Source organism: Heterodontus francisci, unplaced genomic scaffold, assembly GCF_036365525.1.
Source record: "Heterodontus francisci isolate sHetFra1 unplaced genomic scaffold, sHetFra1.hap1 HAP1_SCAFFOLD_87, whole genome shotgun sequence".
Taxonomy (NCBI): domain Eukaryota; kingdom Metazoa; phylum Chordata; class Chondrichthyes; order Heterodontiformes; family Heterodontidae; genus Heterodontus; species Heterodontus francisci.
In genome coordinates, this window is record NW_027141936.1 from 7,125,087 (window position 1) to 7,131,086 (window position 6,000).

The following is a 6,000-nucleotide window of genomic DNA, read 5'->3' on the forward strand; positions in this document are numbered from 1 at the left end:
AGCCACATTCTGGTTCTGCAAGGAGCCCCGGAGTATTGGGACCGGCTGACTGATTCAGAATGAAGGTATCCTTGCTGCTGCCAGGATAGTGGACATTCACCAACATGATGTACTGGGCATGCTCACACACCAACTGTACATTAATGGAGTGAGAGTGCTTAAAGTTCCTGTACCTCTCCCCGTTGACATGGGGACCCCGCAGAGCCACCTATGTCATCAGGAATCCCGCTATCCTGACAAAGCTACGGGATCACTCATCCTGCTTCTCCCTGCTGAGGGAGAAATTGATGACATAGATGGTCACCCTCACCTCCCTGAATTATCAATGGACAACAGACAGGCCTCGCAACTACTGGTCAGTTAGTTTAACATCATTGGTGAGTTAAGTTTTAGAAGCAATTATCAGGGAAAAATCAACACACACTTGGAGAGGTTTGAGATATTTATGGATTGTCAGCACGGATTTCTAAAAAGGCAGATCATGCTTGACTGAATTAATTGAATTTATTTCGATGATCTGAGAAGGTTGATGAAGGGAATGTGGTGGATGTTGTATGCATGGATTTTATGAAATTGCTTGATGAACAACCACACAAAAGCTTGGTTAAAAAAATTGAATCTCAGGAATAGAACATAGAACATAGAACATAGAACATAGAACATACAGCACAGAACAGGCCCTTCGGCCCACAATGTTGTGCCGATCCTTTGTCCTCTGTCAAGGACAATTTAATCTATACCCCATCATTCTCCTTTATCCATATACCTATCCAAAAGCCTTTTGAAAGTCCCTAAAGTTTCTGACTCAACAACTTCCCCGTGCAAGGCATTCCATGCCTCGACCACTCTCTGGGTAAAGAACCTTCCCCTGACATCCCCCTTATATCTCCCACCCTTCACCTTAAATTTATGACCCCTTGTAACGCTTTGCTCCACCCGGGGAAAAAGTTTCTGACTGTCTACCCTATCTATTCCCCTGATCATCTTATAAACCTCTATCATGTCACCCCTCATCCTTCTCCTTTCTAATGAGAAGAGGCCTAGAATGTTCAGCCTTTCCTCGTAAGACTTATTCTCCATTCCAGGCAACATCCTGGTAAATCTCCTCTGCACCCTCTCCAAGGCTTCCACATCCTTCCTAAAATGAGGCGACCAGAACTGCACACAGTACTCCAAATGAGGCCTTACCAAGGTCCTGTACAGCTGCATCATCACCTCACGGCTCTTAAATTCAATCCCTCTGCTAATGAACGCTAACACCCCATATGCCTTCTTCACAGCCCTATCCACTTGAGTTGCAACTTTCAATGATCTATGCACATAGACCCCAAGGTCTCTCTGCTCCTCCACATGCCCAAGAACCCTACCGTTAACCCAGTATTTTGCATTCATGTTTGTCCTTCCAAAATGGACGACCTCACACTTTTCAGGGTTAAACTCCATCTGCCACTTTTCAGCCCAGCACTGCAACCTATCCAAGTCCCTTTGCAGACGACAATAGCCCTCCTCGGTATCCACAACTCCACCAACCTTTGTATCATCTGCAAATTTACTGACCCACCCTTCGACTTCCTCATCCAAGTCGTTAATAAAAATCACAAACAGGAGAGGACCCAGAACTGATCCCTGCGGCACGCCACTGGTAACTGGGCTCCAGGCTGAGTATTTACCATCTAAGACCACTCTCTGCCTTCTATCAGTTAGCCAATTCTTAATCCAACTGGCCACATTCCCCACTATCCCATGCCTCCTGACTTTCTCCATAAGTCTACCATGGGGGACCTTATCAAATGCCTTACTAAAATCCATGTACACCACATCCACTGGTTTACCCTCATCCACTTGCTTGGTCACCTGCTCAAAGAATTCAATCAGGCTTGTGAGGCAAGACCTACCCCTCACAAAACCGTGCTGACTGTCCCGAATCAAGCAGTGTCTTTCCAGATGCTCAGAAATCCTATCCCTCAGCACCTTTTCCATCAACTTGCCTACCACCGAAGTAAGACTAACTGGCCTGTAATTCCCAGGGTTGTTCCTATTCCCTTTCTTGAACAGGGGCACAACATTTGCCACCCTCCAATCACCTGGTACCACCCCCGTCAACAGAGAAGATGAAAAGATCATTGCCAGCGGCTCTGCAATTTCATCCCTTGCTTCCCATAACATCCTTGGATATACCCCGTCAGGCCCGGGAGACTTGTCTATCTTCAAGTTATTCAAAAACCCCAACACATCTTCCCTCCTAACGAGCACTTCCTCGAGCTTACCAATCTGTTTCACACCGTCCTCTTCAGTAATACACCCCTTCTCATTCGTAAATACCGAAGAGAAGTACTCATTCAAAACCTCACTTATCTCTTCCGGCTCAACACACAGTCTCCCGCTATTGTCCTTGACCGGACCTACGGTCCCCCTAGTCATCCTCATATTTCTGACATACGCGTAAAAGGCCTTGGGGTTTTCTTTTATCCTACCCGCCAAGCATTTTTCATGCCCTCTCTTAGCTCTCCTAATCCCTTTCTTCAGATCCTTCCTGGCCATCTTGTATCCCTCCAGAGCTATGCCTGTGCCCTTTTTCCTCAACTTTATATACGCATCCTTCTTCTTCCTAACAAGACTCTCAACCTCTCTTGTCAACCACGGTTCCCTCACATGACCATCCCTTCCCTGTCTGACAGGGACATGCTTATCAATGGCCCCTACTATCTGCTCCTTGAAAAAGTTCCACATTTCGACCGTGCCCTTCCCTGCCAGCATATGCTCCCAACTTATGCTCCTCAGTTCCTGCCTGACAGCATCATATCTACCCTTCCCCCAATTGTAAACCTTGCCCTGTTGCACATACCTATCCCTCTCCATTACCACAGTGAATGCTACAGAATTGTGATCACTATCTCCAAAGTGCTCGCCCACCAACAGCTCTATCACTTGCCCTGGTTCATTACCTAGTACCAAATCCAATATTGCCTCCCCTCTGGTCGGGCAGTCTACATACTGAGTCAGAAAAGCTTCCTGGACATACTGCACAAACACTCCCCCATCCAAACTATTCGATCTAAAGAGTTGCCAATCAATATTTGGGAAGTTGAAATCCCCCATAATTACTACCCTGTGACTTCTGCTCCTTTCCAAAATCTGTTTCCCAATCTGCTCTTCCACCTCCCTGCTGCTATTGGGGGGCCTATAGAAAACTCCCATCAAGGTGACTGCTCCTTTCCTGTTCCTGACCTCAACCCACAGTGCCTCAGTCGGCAGATCCTCCTCGAAAATTCTTTCAGCAGTTGTTACACTATTTCTAACTAACAATGCCACCCCCCCACCTCTTTTACCACCATTCCTAATCTTATGAAAACATCTATAACCAGGTACCTCCAAAAACCATTCCTCCCCCTCACCTATCCACGTTTCAGTGATGGCCACAACATCGTAGTCCCAAGTGCCCATCCACGCCTTCAATTCACTCACCTTATTCCTGATGCTTCTTGCGTTGAAGTATACGCACTTTAACCCTTCTCCGTGCCCATCTGTCCTCTGTGACAGTGCTACCTTCCCCAATACCTCACTACACTCTTTGTCTTTCTGAGTGGACCCACTGGTCCCTGGATTACAAGTCCGGTTCCCATCCCCCTCCCAAACTAGTTTGAATAGCATCCAGTTGAATCAAAAATTGTCCAAATGACAGAAAAAAGAGAAATGTGTTAAATGGTTGTTTTTCAGACTGGAGGATGGTAGACAGTGATGTTCCCCAATGGTCAGTGCGAGGAACACTGTGCTTTTTTTTTTGCTACATATAAATGACATGGATCTTGGAATAATGAGTAGAATTTACATTTTTTCTGATGATTGCAATCTTGGAGGAGTAGTAAGCAGTGAGGATGTCACAAACCACCTGCAACATGATATAGATCAGCTAGCAGAATGGACAGAGAAGTGACAGGTAGAATTTAATACAGAGGAGTGTGAGGTGATGTATTTTATCAGATGGACGAGGAAGGCAATATAGACATAATGACACAGTTCTAAAGATTGTGCAGGAACAGAGGGACCTGGGGCTCCATATGCATTGATCTTTGAAGGTGCCAGGACATATTAGGAGGGTGCTTAGCAAATCATATCAGATCTTGGGCTTCATCATTGGATGCAAAGATAGAAAATAAGGGAAGTCATGCAGAACATTCATAAAGCTTTGGTTAGACCCCAACTAGAGAACTGTGTACAGTTCTGGTCACCACACTGTCGGAAGGATGTGAAAGTCCCTGAAAGGGTGCAGAGGAGATTTACCAGAATAATTCCAGGGATGGGAGTTTAGTTACAAAGTGAGATCGGAGAAGATGGAGTTGTTCTCCCTGGTGTAAAGGAGATTGAGAGAGATTTGATAGAGGTGCACATGATTATGATAGACTTAGATAAGATAGACAAGGAAAGACTGTTCCCATTAACTGATGAAGCAAGGACTAGGGGACACAGATGGAAGGTTTTGGGTAAGAGATACAGGGGGAATATGAGGAGGAACATTTTTACACAGTGGATGGTAATGAGCTGGAACTCACTACCCATGAGGGTGGTGGAAGCCAAGACAATCAATGATTTCAAAAGGAAACTGGATGGACACCTGAAGGAAATGAACTTGCAGGGATACGGGAATTGAGCGGGGGAGTGGGGCTGACTGGATTGTTCCACAGAGAGCCGGCATAGAGTGGCTGAATGGCCTCCTTCAGTGTTGTAAATGACTCCATCGATTTCTACCACTCTATGTTGGATATGTCACCTGCTCCTGCCTGGAACCATCCAGATACATAGAAGTTCAATTAAACTGTGACCTGAACGGCCACTGACAGCTCCGTCTTCACCCTGGTGTGAGGCTCCAGGTTGTGTTACAGGAGGTGACACAGCTCTGTGACCACCTCCTTATTGAATCAGAGTCACCTCACACACTGCTCCTGGGTTAAGTGTAGGAAGGAAAAGAGCTCTTGGAACGCCCGGGGTGGGTAGGGCAGAGCCCCCTGCTCCTCTATATTTACAGAGCTTCCCTCTCTGCAGCCTCTGCTCCATTTGTTGGTCATGTGACAGACCCAGGGACACTGTAACTACAGTCCCAATACCTCTCCCAGAGTTGGGTCACCAAATCTTCTGTCCTCCCTGAATGTCTGCAGCAGCTCCCAACACAACCTCCAGAAAACCATCCACAGCACCTCCATTAACTTTACAATAGCAGAAGTAAGTCAAAAGCCCCTCACCTGTATGTTGGATGCCTGGTCCTTTTAAATAACACTAGAGGGGGTTCCTCCTGCTGCTGAATGTATTTTCAGCTGTGAGTGACTAACACAGGCGGTCAGTGGACATGCACAGACCAAGTTTCAGAGAAGTACATCAAAGCTGCTGCTATGGTACATTGACATCACTTTCAAATCCACCCTCAAAGGAACAACACATACAAGGTACAATTGAGCTAGAGCTCTGCCCAGCTTGGGACAGTGTGCAGGCCACAGTAGAAGTGGCTGGCTGTGAAGACCACGTGAACAGCACATAGATGATACGACTGGGCTGGAGCCCCGCCCAGCATGGGATATTGTGCAGACCGCACTGGAAGTGGCCGGCTGTGCGATTCACATCTCTTTATGGATAACCAGCTTCTGTACCGTCAGCAGCAGTCTTGCTGCGGAGTCTATAATCCTGTCTCGGGACACATACAGATAAAGAAATTCACTTTACAAGGAGAACTGAAAAAAGAGTGAAGTCGAAAGATTTGCAGGAATATATGAATTGGAGAGGGGAAAGTGAATAAATGGAGGGGTGAGGCCATGGAGAGATTCAAACATAAGAATGAGAATATTAAAATTATGGTGCTGCCAGACCGGTAGCCAATGTAGATCAGTGAGCACAGGGGTGATGGGTGATCGGGATTTGGAATGAGTTAAAATACAGGCAGCAGAGTTCTGGATGGGCTGTGGTTTATGGAGGTTTAGAACGAGAAGGGTGACCAAGATGGAATTGGAACAG